Here is a 15,626-nt window from a genome sequence, read left to right on the forward strand (position 1 = left end):
TGCCTCCATCAGAAAGAATGACACCACCCCATTTGTTAGGAAATGGAAAGACTTGCAAAAAATTATATTAAGTGAAGTAAGCCAGGCCCAAAGAGGCATAGTTCCCATGGTTTCCCTTATCTGCAATAACTAGTATATGACTAGGACAAGCAGAAAAGGTCAAAAGCTATGTACATACAACCATGTAAGATGATGTTAAGTGAAATGAACCCCAAGATAGAGGCACAAGAGGTTTTATCTTTGTTGCTGTTGTGTATAATGTATTTATAATGTACTATATGATTTTTTATTTCTTTTATATGTTATTCCCCCATGGTATAACCTGTTTTCACTGTATTTGATTCCAGTGCCCTGCTTCTTGTATATACATTTTTCTAATTTGGAGAGTGGAAGGTAAATAACAAAATGGTTAAATAGGGATACAGGCTGACCCATTGTAACAATGAGATGTACAAGATATTATGTTGAAAATGAACTTTACAATTTTGGCAGGGAGGAGGGAGGAGTTGGGGAGGTGGGAAGGGAAGGGATGGTAGGGGAAAAACAAAGGAGGGGGTAACAATGCGTGATAGGAAATGTACTCATTACCTTACTCATGTAACTGTAACCACTCTATACAGTATCTTTACAATAAAAAAATATATTATTAAAAAAATGGACTCTCTTCTAGTTCCAGAGTGAGGAGAGGGGGCCTGTTGGCATCTGTAAAATCAGAAATGTGAGTCTCAAATAAGTAAACAGTTCATCTACTTTTGTGAGTTAAGTAAACTTGTCGACCGGATATAAACTTTTTTTTCAACATTTGTGCAAAGTACTTGTTTATAACCTTGCCTATACATATCATGGATTGGGAACCATGTTATCCAGCTGCTCTGCCTTACTTTATTCTTACAATACCTTAAAATGAACATGCTGACATTCTTCATTTTCAGGTAAAAAAAACCCCCAACATTTAGAAGTCTAAACAATAAATAAATAAATAGCTGAATCAGTTCCTCTGCTTCTGACCTCTGCATCTAATCCCTTTTCTCCTCTACTACTTGGAAATGGTTTACAGGGAGAAGGGGCTCTTGACGTAAGGCCACTGACCTACCATTAAGTCATATGAACTCTGAGAAGGAGGCTTCCCTGTCAATAAGATTGCGTACTTAGGGGAAGTCTAATGTTCCTGACAAACCTTAAAAGTTGATACAAAATTAAAAAAAAATCTCCCATGGTCTCAGAGTGTCACTAAGGTAAGAGAGGCTGAGCAGCTATGCAGGGAGAAGCAATAAAGGTGTGAGCAATTGGTAACAGCTCCTAGTGAACTGAATGGGATGTATGTATTTTGTGATCAGCGGTCTCATGAATATGATAAATTTTAGTTGTTAAAATGAACTCACGAGACTGGGCAGAATGGTATGTTCCTGCAGTCCCAGCACTCAGGAAGCTGAGGTAAGAAGTTATGAGTTTGAGACCTGCTTGGGCTACAAAGTGAGACTTTGAGCCAAAAAGCAAACAGGCAAACAAAAACCCAAACAAAACAAATTAAAATAATCATGTAGGTATATATAATTGCTTTCTTTTTTTTCAAATTATGCATCTTTGTCCATCTTTGTGCATCTTTGAAGCTGAATTATTTAAAGATGCTCCCACTCATTTTTATGGTTTTCATTTTATATGTTTCTATATTTATATGTAATATTATATATATATATATGCTTCTCTCTAAGTGTGCAGTCCAGCGGCATTGAGTATGCTCACATTGTTGTGCAGCCATCGCCTCCACAACATCATCTTCCCAAACCCAGACTCAGTCCTCATTGAACACTGACTTCCTTTTCCTCCCCTTCTCACCGGCCACAGTGATTACACTTTTTGTCTCTAGGAATGAGACTGCTCTGAGCGTCTCGTGTAGGAAGAATCACACAGTAGTTGTCTGTTTTGTGACTGGCTTACTTTACAAAGCTGAATGTCCTCGAGTTGCATCCATGCTGCAATGTAATGTGTGTCAGAAGTTCATTGCCTTTGAAGGCTGAGTGATATTCTTATATGTGGCTGTGTCGCATGGCTGACCTAGTCATCCATCGATGGATTCTGGATTACTTGTTGAGGATAATGTTATAACTGGCATACAGATACTTCTTTGCATCTTTGCTTTGAATCGTTTTGGATACACCCATAGAAGTGGAGCTACCAGAGCTTCTTATGCTTCGACTTCTAACATCCTATGGGGCTGCTGGTCAGTTTTCCCCATCTACCCACATATGCACCATTCTACCCTTCAGCAGAGCACAAGGGTTCCAGTTTTCCATATCTTGGCATGCTATTTTTTCCACTTTTTTGTTGTAATACATGATATCCTACCCTTGCCTAACACTGGCCTTCCCAACTTGGGCCAAAGCCTTCTGAAAGTAGGACTTTGAGGCCTTGGATGGGAGCCATCCATCTGGGTTGGCTCCCAGCACTCAACTCTCACCGCCCTCCCTGACTGAATCAGCTCCTGGGCTTCCCCCTCGGAGGAAACCTCGGCCTGGTACGTGATCTGAGCTCATGTCAGATTGCTGGGTCCTGAAACTCTTCCATCGCACCGAGCCAGGACCCAGCTAGCTCTGTTGAGATGACCCTAGCTTTCATCTCGAGGTGCCCTGAGGGAGGCGGCTTCATCCCTGCCACCCCACCCTAGTCTGGTCACTGATGCTGCATCATTCCTGCAACTGCTACCTCCCTTCTACCCTGCTGTGGAATCCCCAGTCACCCTCTCCCCCCCCCCCAGGCTTCTCCAGCTGCCCAGGGCTGAGGGGAGAAGGACTTCCCAGGGCAGGCAGTGTGGGCGGTGCAGCGCCTCTCTGGCATGAACAGTGATCTGTAAGCTAGCATTTTTCTTCTAGGGCTCCAACAACAACTTGGTCATTTCTAGAGAAAGCTGTGAGGTTCAGGTCAAAAGGCTCAAAGCAAAGCAGGAAAGGAAGAAGTGGCTTCTTCACTTTCAGCTGGCGGCTCAGTCTGGCTGCTCTCCTTCCCCCCCCCCCCCCCCCCCCCCAAGCAAGGTGCTGAGAAGGATCAGAGAAGAGGTGAGAAGAAGGGCTTTCGGCCACCTCCATCAGCAGGAGGCAGAGCAGTGAGGACTAGGGACAAGGAGAAAAGGAAGAGCCACTTTTTCCTATAGGCAGATAGAGGGACCAGCTTCTGTGTTCACAATGTGTGATGTGTGGAATCGTCACCCCGAGATGATGGAGCTGGGTAGAGCCTTTGAGGGGAGAGAGGTCATGAGAGATGCACTGCAGGAATGGGATTCATACCCTAGGAAAGACCTCAGGGAGCTTCTCAACCATTCAGCACCTACACTCACTCTAACAAGCCTGCTCCTTCTTTCCAAGTCCTGCCTGGCTGTCTCCCCTTCCTGCCCAGTCGGCCCTGGTGAGCATGGCCTGGTGCCCTGTACACAGGAGTCTCAGATGCTTCAGTTCTGCTCTCCTGCAGCCCTTATATCAGGGTCTTTGCACTCTCCCTACCCTCTAGACCCTGTTTCTGTTGCCTGTTGCCATCTCTTCCAAAGGCACTTGATATAGTTCACCCCCATTCCTGCCTTTATCCTGAGGGACTTCCTGTATGTGTGAGAGCCCATCATTCTGGCCACACAGACCCTGGACCTGCTCATCCCCAGTGGCTTTCCCCACCCTCACCACAGACACTGTGCTGGCTGAGGCTGCTGAATATACCAGAGGCATCACAGCCTCTAGGAGCTGTGGCCCTTTCAATACTTGTTCCTAATCCTTTGTCTTTTTGGCCAACTGGGGGCCACCTTTAGTCACTGGAAAAATGCAGAGAACTTAACTCAGAAGCCAGCCTGCTGTAACTGAGCTTGAACCCAACATGGCCACCTCACCTATGTCCAATACATTCCTAAGCGTGGCCTTGTCAGTTCATTGCGACTGAAAGGAGCCAAAGCTCCATTTTTTGACTTTTTGCTGATTAATTGGTGGTAAGAGTCTCACACACGTTCCTGTCCAGGTTGATTCAAACCATAATGCTCTCAGATCTCAGCCTCCTGACTAGCTAGGATTACAGGGGTGAGCCACCAACTCCCAGCTCCATTCCTTTGAGTAACTCCAAAGCCACCAACTCCCAGCTCCATTCCTTTGAGTAACTCCAAACCAGGCATATGTTCTGTCCCATGTTTGAAATAGAACAACGACGGGGCTGGGAAGGTAGCTCAGTGGTAGAGTGCTTGCCTTGCATGCATGAGGCCCTGGGTTCGATTCCTCAGCACCACATAAGCAAAAAGAAAAAAAGCCAGAAGTGGCTCCGTGGCTCAAGTGGTAGAGCGCTAGCCTTGAGCTGAAGAGCTGAGGAACAGTGCCCAGGCCCAGAGTTCAGGCCCCATGACCCCCCCCCCCCAAAAAAAAAAAGAAATGGAACAACGAAGTGTTGGCAAGTCTTGGCTGGGTGCATGAGAGTATATTAAAAGAGTCTGCCTCTAGACTGAACCACACAGATTATTTGGACCAGTAAAACTTACCATGTGCCAAGTTGAAACTTTATGTGAGTCATTGTTTAATTTCCCACCAGCACAATAGGCATCTTCAGTAAACAGGTAACATTTTCATTTTATAGCTGAGGACACAGGTCTATATAAGTGAGGCAACTTGCCCAAGGCCACAGACACTGGCCCTTCCTATGCGGGTCCTCTAGCTAGGATGGTTCTTAGCTGAGTTTGTTTATTCTTCACCCAGCACATGACCATGCAGATAGGCAACATAAACAGGGGCACAGACAAAACCTAGCGTGCAACTGGGCTTGGACACCAGTCTGTCCAATGCACAATACAGCACATTTGTGCTTCAGGCAAATTTGAATGAAAGCAGAAGGTTTGCTAACTTAGTTACTGACTCCAAAATGATGCTAAAATTCTACCATCAAAAAAGCAAAAGGAAACAGCAAGTAAGAGAGAGGCAGTGAGCCAAGAGACCATAAACTACACAAGGGAAAAGGCTCTCAAAGTTCTGGGAATGTATGGAATAATGAAAAAACAGTGAAGACAGAGACCAAGCATGCTGAGTAAATTATCATTTTATTGTTTCAGGGAAAACTTCGTGTTCCAGTAAAACACATTAATGAGCCCAGAGCAATGTGGGTGTGTGACCTATCACCAGGTCAAACTAACAGGTCTTTCCTCTTGCTGACAGAGAAAGAGGCAGAGGAGGGGCAATGCAGAGACCTCCTGCAGTTGATACAGTATGGCCAGGCCCTTGACCCTCTGGACAGCAAAAGAAGAAGGAGGATAAGTCTGAGGAACATCTTCTTGAAGGTCACAAAGCTGGTCATGGAAGCTGATTTACGTTGATCAAATAAATAGAAAATAATCTGTGGTGGGCCTAGTTCACCTAATGCTGAAAGTGACCCTAGGTCCAGCCTGGGAATGCAGGAGACCTGACTGCCCAGTAGGGGTGTGGAGTATGGTCATACATGAGCTGGGAGTGTGGGGTGGGGGCACACATGAGCTCTGATGTTAGTGTAGGGCACACATGATATATTAGTGTGGAGTAGGAATTAAAGCAAGAAGGAAAGAAGGAGGCATGCCACCTGCAGCCTTGCACCTGGCTGCAACCATCTTTGAACCCCAAGTTTTACTCTTTCAACCATCCTCTCATCTCTGTCTACAGCTTTCTCTTTCAATCTCCCCCTTTCCCTGCAGCATAAAGCACACCAAAGAGGTATGACAGATGATGTGGACGGACTTGTCCCATCAACCTAGAAGGTCAATTTGGGGTGAGGCTATGGTAGAGAAAGTGTAGATTAAAAAAAGAAGGGGACAAGCCAGGAGCCAGTGTCTCTTGTCTGTGATCCTAGCGACTCAGGAGACAGAGATCTGAGGATTGCAGTTTGAAGCCAGCTTGGGTGGGAAAGTGTGTGGGACTCTATCTCCAATAAACTACTCAGAAAAAAGTCTGGCACTGTGGCTCCAGTGGTGGAGTGCTAGTCTTGAGCATAAACATGTTCAGGGACAATGCCCAGGCCCTGAGTTCAAGCCCCAGGACTCGGGGGGAGGAGGAGGGAGAAAGAGAGAGAGGAAGAGAGGGGGGAGGTGGGGAGGTGGGGGGAGGGAATATGAGAGGGAATATTGAGAGGGAATAAATAGTTATTTATGGATTCCATGTCTGTAATTCATACAAGCACTGACTTTGTACCCCGAATCAATACTCATTGGCTTTTGCAGTCATTCATGGAAATCAGCAACAAGCAATGTATCACTTGATGCATGTGCTCTGAGCTGAGCCAGAGCAGGTAATTTCCCCACCTTGCCTCAGCTTTTGAGCTCTACCACTGTCCTTCTTGAGGGTCCCTTAGTGAAGCTTTTCCCTCCCGTTTTATGCCTTTATGGGGGTGGTTTTGCTGTCTAAAATGGCCCACATGGAGCCGGGAGCCATGCGGGCCCCCAAACACACGAGGAACCATGTATGCCGCATCTGCTCCCTTTAGGGGTTCGTTGCAGTGCAGAGAGCCTGAGGCCAGTGGATAAACAATGTGCACTGGACAGAAACCAACACACAACCAAAATGCGTTAATTGGTTGATAAAAAATGTTGTGACTAGCTGCTCACTGGAACCTAACCGTGCAGTTCCCTTTTGAATAATTATAAGATATTCACTAATTCACTATTTTGAGCAATCTTACAGAATGTAACTGCTATGAATAATAAAAATCAATTGAACATTTCAGTGGGGTTTTTAGGGTGAACAACTGGCCACATGGTGATGTCTTTTGCTGACCCAGGATTCGTAGGAGGAAGACAATGTTAGGCAGATGATAAAATCCTGGAATTTCCATCTTCTTCTAGAAAGCCTTGCTTTGGGATTGTGAACAACTTTATGGCTGGACAAATCCCATTCCGTCCTGTGATACTACCTTGATCAAGTAAATCAAAAGAGTACTCAATGGAATGGAGGCCTGATTCAGTGGTAGACTATCTACCTACTATGTGGGAGTGAGGCCCTGAGTTCAAATCCTAGTACCACCAAAAAAGTGACTATTTAGTTCAGTACCTCATATCATTATTTCCTCATACTTTCCACCTGTGAGTTCCCCAACTGAGTTCTTTCAATTCAAAAGGGCCGAAGATGATATCCTTAGAATGGGGGCTTTGGAAATAGACTTTTGTACCGAGTCTGGAGCTCAGTACTGAGATGGCAGCGTATAACAGCAATGTGCAGAAGACGGTGGAATGAGATGGCCAAGATGAACCCCCATCCCCAAACTGGTTCAGTGTCCTGGGAAACAGACCTTGCTGAATGTCTGCGGGACAGAAGAAGAAAGAGGACTCCAAGGAAGTGGACACAATTGGAAATACTAAGGGAAAGGGAAAGGAGAAGAGAGAGGAGGAAAAGGAAAGAATAAGAATCTTGACAAGAGTATGTGCATCTGCCTGCAAAGCTAAGGCATATGGCTTTGACATGGACCCGAATGTGCTTGGCCAGCAGCAGAGAGGCTCTTTCCCCTGTGATTCTTGCACTGTGATAAGATAAAGCAGAGGGTGGAGAATCATGGTGAACAGGCCAAATATGCTGAGCTATTTTTCTGTCCCACTCTTTGACAACGAATGTTTTTTACGTTTTCAGGCTGGGTGTATGACTCATTGGGGTAGGACATACTTAGCATGCACAAGAAAGGCTGAGGGTAAATCTCCAGAATAGAAAAATAAATACATAAGGATTAATAATTGAAATGCAGCCCTTTAAGGAAGAACTTTGTCAATCCAGAAATGGGAGCTTGTCTAAGCATATTCCTCCATATTTCTTGAGAGAAGCTGATAATCAAGAAGGACATGGGCTGGAGGAGTTGGGCACAAAACCAAGTATGAAGTCAGATGTCCCCTGCTTCCTGAGACAATGGGTAAGAAGCCATTGCTGACCCAAGAGTTGTGTCTTCAGCTGTTTTTTTTTTTTAAATTTTGGTGCCAGTCCTGGAGCTTGAACTCAAGGCTGGGCACTCTCCTTGAGCTTTTGTGCTCAAAGCTGCTGCTCTACCACTTGAGCCAACACCTGCACTTCCAACTTTTATGGTAGTTAATTGGAGATTAGTCTCATGGACTCTCCTGCCTGGGCTGGCTTTGAACTACAATCCTCAGATCTCAGCCTCCTGAGTAGCTAGGATCATAGTAATGAGCCACCAGTGTCTAGCAGCTATTGTTTTAAGCACATGAGTATATGTGCACATGTGTGTATGTGCACACACACAAATAGAATCTCAGAAAATAGTACTTACATCCTAAAGATAGTTACTCTAAAGGGAAGTATCATTCTTTTATCATTCCATTCTCGTTGGTGCTCTGTCGTGGTGTGGCCCATGTGGTGGGCCCCTGTAGACTGCCCAGGGCAGCAATTGTGCTCCAAACCAGAGATCTGTTTCTGTGAATGAGGCTCTGCTGGTGACAGCTGACTTACTGACTCAGGCTTCTGCTGTTGCCAGTCAGCTGCTTGGGGGCCTTCTAGTCACCAAGATAGATACTGTGAATAGATGAAGAGAGTGTAGTGTAGGCAGTCACAAGACCTTGAGTGTCCTAGGCCTTGGGGCTAGACTGGTGGACACAGAGCCTTCCAACAACAATCCATGAGGGTTAGGGGCCCAGTGTTCTAAATGCCAGGCACCCAGGCTGGAGGCTTAGTGCTCTGGGCTTTAATGATCAGTGGCCCTGACACTTGGCAGTTATTGTTTATGTGCTGGTACCTGGGCTTGACCTCAAGGCCAGAATGCTCTCCCTTAGCTTTTTCACTCTGAGCTGCCCAATTTATGGTTTGGCAAAGGGAACTCACACACTTACCCAAACTCTACTTTCTGAGTTGCAGTCTGTGGTCTATTCTCTGCGTATTTTCAGACGCATATCTTCCTTTGTCTTCACTGTGGCTTTGACCCTTAGCCTCACTTACTGCCAGTGCTGAGGGCTCAGCGGGCACGTCTGCCTGGATTCAGTGTTGTTCACCCTCTGCCATGGTTCCTGCCTGGCCTTGTTACCACCCCTGAAAGCTACAGTACACTCTACCTACTTAATGCTTCCGGCCCTGAGATCCTTGCCTGTTTGTGCCCATCTCTGTTGCTGGACTGGAAGGTCCTTACAGGTCAGGGCTGACTGACCCTTACTGACTTCTGAAAATACCTGTAACACCTTTGCCTAACACACAGAGGAAGGCTAGCAAGTGACTAGTTTCCATGCAGAAATGTCCTTTCTTCCTTCCTCACACCCAGACTGCTCCTTCCAATGCTTGTCTTCCCTCACCTTCCATCTCCTGGCTTCTTATGTCTCATTACCTTAGTGCTTGTATGCTGAGAGGTCAATTTTCAACCTTCTTTTCTTTCCCACAAGCACTCACTCCTTTATGCTATGGGTCTACAGGCATAGTTCCCACTCTGTACACATGCACACTGGAAATGTCCACACAGATGTTCCACAGACACTTCAAGTCCAACATGTCAAAAGCATTTTCTTTTTCCTATTTCCTGTCTGTTAATTTCCTTGTTAATCAGGACAGCAGAGCTCCGCGCAGAATTCTGGAAGTCAGAGCCAGACAGGATGAAGTCAGGTGGGGTTGGCAAGAGCTGGAGGGCTCTCAGCGAGGTGTCCCTCCATGGAGAATTTCCAATGAGGCTTCACTCCAGAGAACTCAGCAGAGGTACAGAAGCCAGACCCCAGACGCAACCACGCCCAGGAAGGCCAGCAGTGAGGGGCCTCCAAAGGAGGCAGTGCAGGAAAATATCCTGCAGAAACGAGTACTCCAGGGTCTTTCTAAATCAGAAGACCGAGCTCATTCCTGGTCCTGCCTTCCTTTAATCTACCCAGCCAGTGTGTTCTGTTGGAAGGATTTCTGATGACTTCTGTGAGGAGGTCCCTGTGCACATCAGTTACATAGACAATGTCCAACTCCACTACCAAAGCCCAGATGCCATTAAAATTGCTGGTAGCAATTGCTTCTAGAGTGGAATCTGAATACTGTGTGTGTGTGTGTGTGTGTGTGTGTGTGTGTGTGTTTTGAACTCAAGGCCTTACACTTGGCAGGCAGATACTCTACCTCTAAGCTAATAGGATGCAAACAAAGATGGCAACAAAGACTGGAAAGGAAGGAAGTGTATTAGCATAAGACAGTCCCATAGCTTGAGGCTTCGCAGTGGCACATGACCAGTCTGCTCTCAGGCAGAGGAGTTCTTTACTTGTCTTGAGAGTCTCGGGGCATATTTCATAATGTCCAGGCAGATATTCTAGCTGTCACCACCCCTAACTTACAGCCAATGAGCAAGGCTTAGTTCCGCCACTTAAAATGCTGTTCCCCTGTATCCATGAAGGTCAGTTCCAGAAACTTCATCTTGCTTGTGGATACCAAAATCTGTGGATGTTTAAGTCCCTTGTAATTTGCTAGTAGCCTATGAACATCCTCTTGGCTACTTTAACCATCTTTGGATGACTTGTATACCTAGGACAACATTATGTGAGTCATTGGTACAATGTCTTGCTTATGATAAAACAACCAGGAACAAGTCAGTGCAGAAACATTTTTTTTGAGTATTCTGATATGTGGATGGTTGATTCTGCAGATTTGGAACCTGAAGACATGCCCAAGGCATTAATATAGGCAAAGGGCTCCAAAGGAAGCCAGTGGGGCACAGAAGCAGTGGCATGATTCTCTCAAACAGTGGTGAGTCTGAAGATAGGCTCAGTCCCATGTGACTTTGTCCCTTACACCAGGAAGCCCGGCTGGGGTGGAGACCTGACAGCAGACCTCCACTCCCGTTTGATTCCCTAGGCCCGTTTCCCTAGAACTGAAATGCTTCTTCATAATTAGGCCCCATGACTTTTCCATTATGACATTTCTGGGTAAGTAACTGTTCCTTTTTCTTCTGGCAATAAAAAACAAGTGGTCTTTTTACTACAATTCTTTGGGATTAGTTATAGGAGTAAAATTAATTCCCAAGAATGACTCAAATTAATCTATTAAGTTGTATCTTACATAGTCAAGTGGCATAAAATTATTGCTTTTTGGCCATTTCTGACTTACAAAATAAGTATTTTTTTCTTAGTCCTGGGGCTTGAACTCTAGGCATTGGCACTGTCCCTGAGCTTCTTTTGCTCAAGGCTAGAGCTCTACCACTTGAGCCACATCCATTTGTCTTTTTCTGAATAGTTTATTAGAATAAGAGTCTCATGGACTGTCCTATTCAGGCTGGTTTTTGAACTGTGATTCTCAGATCTTAGCCTGGTGAGTAGCTAGGATTACAGATGTGAGCCACTGGTGCCGGGCTCAAAATTAGTATTTCTTATGATTCAATCCAGTATCTTTAGCTACTGATGGAATCTCTGCTTCTGGACTGGGTGAGGAATGAGCTGTTTGCTGTTTAGGGTAGCATTAAGGTTCCTAAGAAGAGACCAAAGCCCACTGAAATTGCTCTGCTTAAGACCCCCAAATTCTTGGGGTATGGTTTTGTTTTCCTGCTGTTCCAGGTGGAGACATTTCACTTTTTGTAGTGAGGAGCTCAGGCCAGGGGAGGCACTGGAGATGGAGAAGGCTAGAGAGAGAGGTAACTTCTGGTCCCAGAATCTCACACCTGGTATGGAGCTAGATTGTTGAGAACCCATCAGTATTGTTTGAGAGTATCAGTGGCAGTGAAAGAACTCCTCAGAGACAAGATTAGGAGAATAGGAGGCTAGAGAGGTGAGAGAGCAGGGCTCTCACTCCAGTGTAGGGTTTCCCCGGCCACATGCCAAAGGGCAGGGTGGGCAGGGTTATTGGGCATAGCATAGGCCACCAGACTCAGCATGGAAGAATGTCTTGAGCCCCCAGCCATACGATCCAGGAGAGACCTCATGATCCTGGTCCATAGAATGAGAGGGCCAAGGCCTAGATGGGAAATGGGCTTAGGGCAGACTAAGGCCTGGAACTGGAGAAGGACGTGGGGAGTGGAGTGTGAGGGGAAAGCCTCCTCGAATCCAGGTCCCTGGAGGGTGTTGATTAGGTGGTGACTGTGTTTGGCCCTGAGGGCTGGTGGGCAGGTGCTTGAAAAGCACATCACAGCCCCCCTCACCCCCCTCCCCGGCCCCCCGCAGAGCACTGGTCCTTCCCAGATCAGACCAGTAGGAGGCAATGCAACAGGGGAGCCTTGCGAGAGGCTGATTTTCTGTAGTGCGGAAAGTGGGAACGCAGGGGCGGGGGTAGTCGGAGGCCACATGTGGAGCCAGTGGAGGTACTGGAGGAACAAGGGGTCAGGACAAGTGCCATCAGGAGGTTATAATGTCCTGGGTTGGGGGTCTGCTGAGTGCGTAGCAGAGGTGTGGAGTGTGGGCAGGGTAGATCCTAGGAGGTACAGGAAAAACCTACTCTGCTCCAGACCAGACCTTGGCAGGACCCCTCTGCAAGTGGAGTAGAGGGAGAGAGAGAAAATAGAGCTCTTGGGATTCCCCCATGTCCCCACCCCTGTCTTTTATCTGTAGGATAAAATGAGTGAGTCCCCTCACCTCTAGGAACGAGAGACCCTTAAGAGGCAGAAACATAGACATGGTGACCGAGACTTCGTCCTGGGTGATTCATGGCACTCTGAGGACAGAGTCCAAGGTGCAGCATTCTGTACAATTACAGCATGGACTTCACTGGTGCCACACCCGAGCGCACACACACAGATAGCACACAGATACACCACCGCACATATCACACCCGCTGCACTCACCGCACTTACTCCCACACCCGGACGTGGTGAGATTCTGAGATTACGGCTGTCATACAAGGCCCCACCTTGCACCACTGTCCTGGGAGAGCTGGAGATGACAAGTAGTGACAGTAATCTGTGCAGGTCACCTGGACAGAGGAGGCAGGATGACAGGGGGCTTTTTGTTTTTGTAATTTGACTCTGGATTGGGTTAATTTCCTTTCATTTTGCAGTCTCTGAGGACTGATGTTTGCTGAGTTCATCTTGTTAATCACATTCTTGCCTGCCTGGCTGCCACCTACAGAGATTGCAAGACTAAACTGTTGTGGGGCTCCACATGCAAGTTCTGCATTCCTAGATGGTTGTAAGCTCACATCAGGCTCAGCCCTGATCGGGGATCGTGTGCTAGCATGACTTCCCTCTTCCCTCCCATTTGACCTTGACCCAGAGCCCTGGCTCGCAGCCTGGCCATCCCCACTGCGCCCCAGCGTCATTTATTGAACTACTTACTCTGCTTGGCGCTCATGTGATCTAGCACTCTCACACATGTGGAAAAAGACATGCTTCCTTGTGCTTGCTTTCTGTCTTTTTGGTTTTTTTTTTTGGTTGTGGGGCTTGCACTCAGGACCTGGGTGCCATCCCTGAGCCTCTTTGTGCTCAAGGCTACTGTTCCACCACTTAGCCATGGCTCAAGTCTTTTTTTTTTTTTTTTTTTGTTATTGGTTGTCAGGCTTGAACTCTGGGCCTGGGCGCTGTCCCTCAGCTCTTCAGCTCAAGGCTAGCGCTCTACCCCTTGAGCCACAGTGACACTTCCAGCTTTTTTCTGCTTATGTGGTGCTGAGGAACCAAACCCAGGGCATGCGAGGCAAGTACTCCACCACTGAGCCAACTTCTCAGCCCTAGCTCATCTTTCTTTCTTTCTTTTTTTTGGTCAGTGTTGGAGCTTGAACTCTGGGCCTGGGCACTGTCCCTGTGCTCTTCAGCTCAAAGCAAGCACTCTACCGCTTGAGCCACAGAGCCACTTCTGGTTTTCTAGTGGTTTATTGGAGATAAGAGTCTCATGGACTTTCCTGCCTGGGCTGGCTTTGAACCATGCTCCTCAGATTTCAGCCTCCTGAGTAGCCAGGATTACAGGCATGAGCCACCAGCACCTGGCTGAAGTCTTTTAAATGCATGTAACATAATGGATATGAAAGTTTTCTTTTATGTGAAACAAATGGTCAGAGGCTTGGACTCCCATTCGTCGCAGCTCATCAGGGTCTGCAGAGGCGTGATGGACTTTGCCTGAAGCCTGCTCCAGTCTACTCTCTCAAGTCCAGGAGGCCGCTGGCTGGGGGCAGAGCCTCACACAGGACAGCAACCCTGGTCACTGTACAGCAGAGGGAGAGCCATGGGCTGTGTCCCGTCACCATGCTGTCTAGGACAAGGTCTGTGAAGGAACAGGGTGTTCTGTCTCTCTAGGGAAACACCGAGTGTCATACCTGCCAGCATCTGCAGCCAGTATAATTATGAGGCCACTAAAATTAATGAAACTTGTACTTAGCTAATGAAATAGCCTGTGACAGATCAAATAGCAACAGAATTCATTAACTTCTAATCTAGGGAAGAGGAACGCCAAATTGAATTTTATATGCTCATGTTTTCTGAAACAAAGCAAAATCAAACTGCTGCAAAAAGCACTGAGATCCTTGCAACTTGTGGGCAAGCCACCAGTGAATCCTTGCAATCCCTCTCATGTGCTGCATGTGTCTACTGGGCACTGTCACATTCTCTAATAAACTCTTACATGCATGTGTGTTTGAGTGCATGCGTGAATGGGGAGGGGAGAAAGAGAGAGAGAGGAGAGACTTTTATTAAGGTCAAGCACCTGTAACAGTGGTGGGGCTACTGTCAGGTGGCATATGTGAAAACCTTCTTCATGGAGAGGAGGGTACACAACAGTTTGTTAGGGCAGCTGCTGTGTCCAGCAGCAGAGAGGACCAAGGGAGGATGCCCTCCCCGCCTCCAGTACTTGTCACTACTTGTCATTGATTACCAGTAGCTGGCTGCATTTTATTGTGTTTGCCCTAGAAGCTAATGCACCCTTGTAGCCAAGAACCTAACTCATTTTCTTCATGAAACAAGATTCCCAGTTGAAGTAGATTTGAGGAAAAGGAGAACAAGGCTCTGATTACAGATCAACATACCACCTTGCAACAGTAATGGCTCCAAGCGAGCTTCCTCAAAGGCAGAGGTGACTGTGAGCTACTCAAAGGTGCACACTGCAAAGTCAAGAGACTCCTTGCGCATGGCAACAGAAAAGTCCTCTGGAAAGAATCTTGGAAGAAGAAAGATGCAGCTGATTACGTACTGCTGTGCTTATTCGTGGCCTCAGGATGGACCACAGCCAAGGATGAGTAGTGGTCATCCCCAAATCATATGTCTTTGAGTTTTCTCTCATTTCCATCCCAGGAAGCAATGGAAATGGCCATAACTTTCAGATTTTGATTCCTCACATCTGAGAATACCATTGGCAGAATGCCATCACCTTGCTTCTGGAACAAGGCAGGCCCTCCCAGTAACCACTGCGGTGGAGCTTTTCACTTGGTGAAGGCAAGCTCCTTGCTTCCTGGGCCAACACCAAGCCTTTCTTTGGCCCCAGGACAAATCTCAGTCCCCCTGTAGCCCCCCTTGTTGATTGTGAAGACAGGCCTACCTAAGTTTCTACAGCTCTGCTGTCCCCAACCCCTCTCAGTTCTACTGAATCCTAGTGGCATTTGCATTGTATTCCAGATAGTATCTTTGTCCAGTGTGGATTTGGCAGAGGTGCCATGCACAACAAGAGACATTGCATTTTGGGGTGTTCTAGGGACCAGATTGAAGTGGTGCCTATCCAGAATACGTGAGAAAAAGTTCACATCCAAGCCCAGGACTAGCACCAAGTCTCAGAGCCCTGAATGAGGTTCTAAGCTTTGGTTCAA

The sequence above is a fragment of the Dipodomys spectabilis genome, unplaced genomic scaffold (assembly GCF_019054845.1).
Source record: "Dipodomys spectabilis isolate Male_0828 unplaced genomic scaffold, ASM1905484v1 ptg000096l, whole genome shotgun sequence".
Taxonomy (NCBI): Eukaryota; Metazoa; Chordata; class Mammalia; order Rodentia; family Heteromyidae; genus Dipodomys; species Dipodomys spectabilis.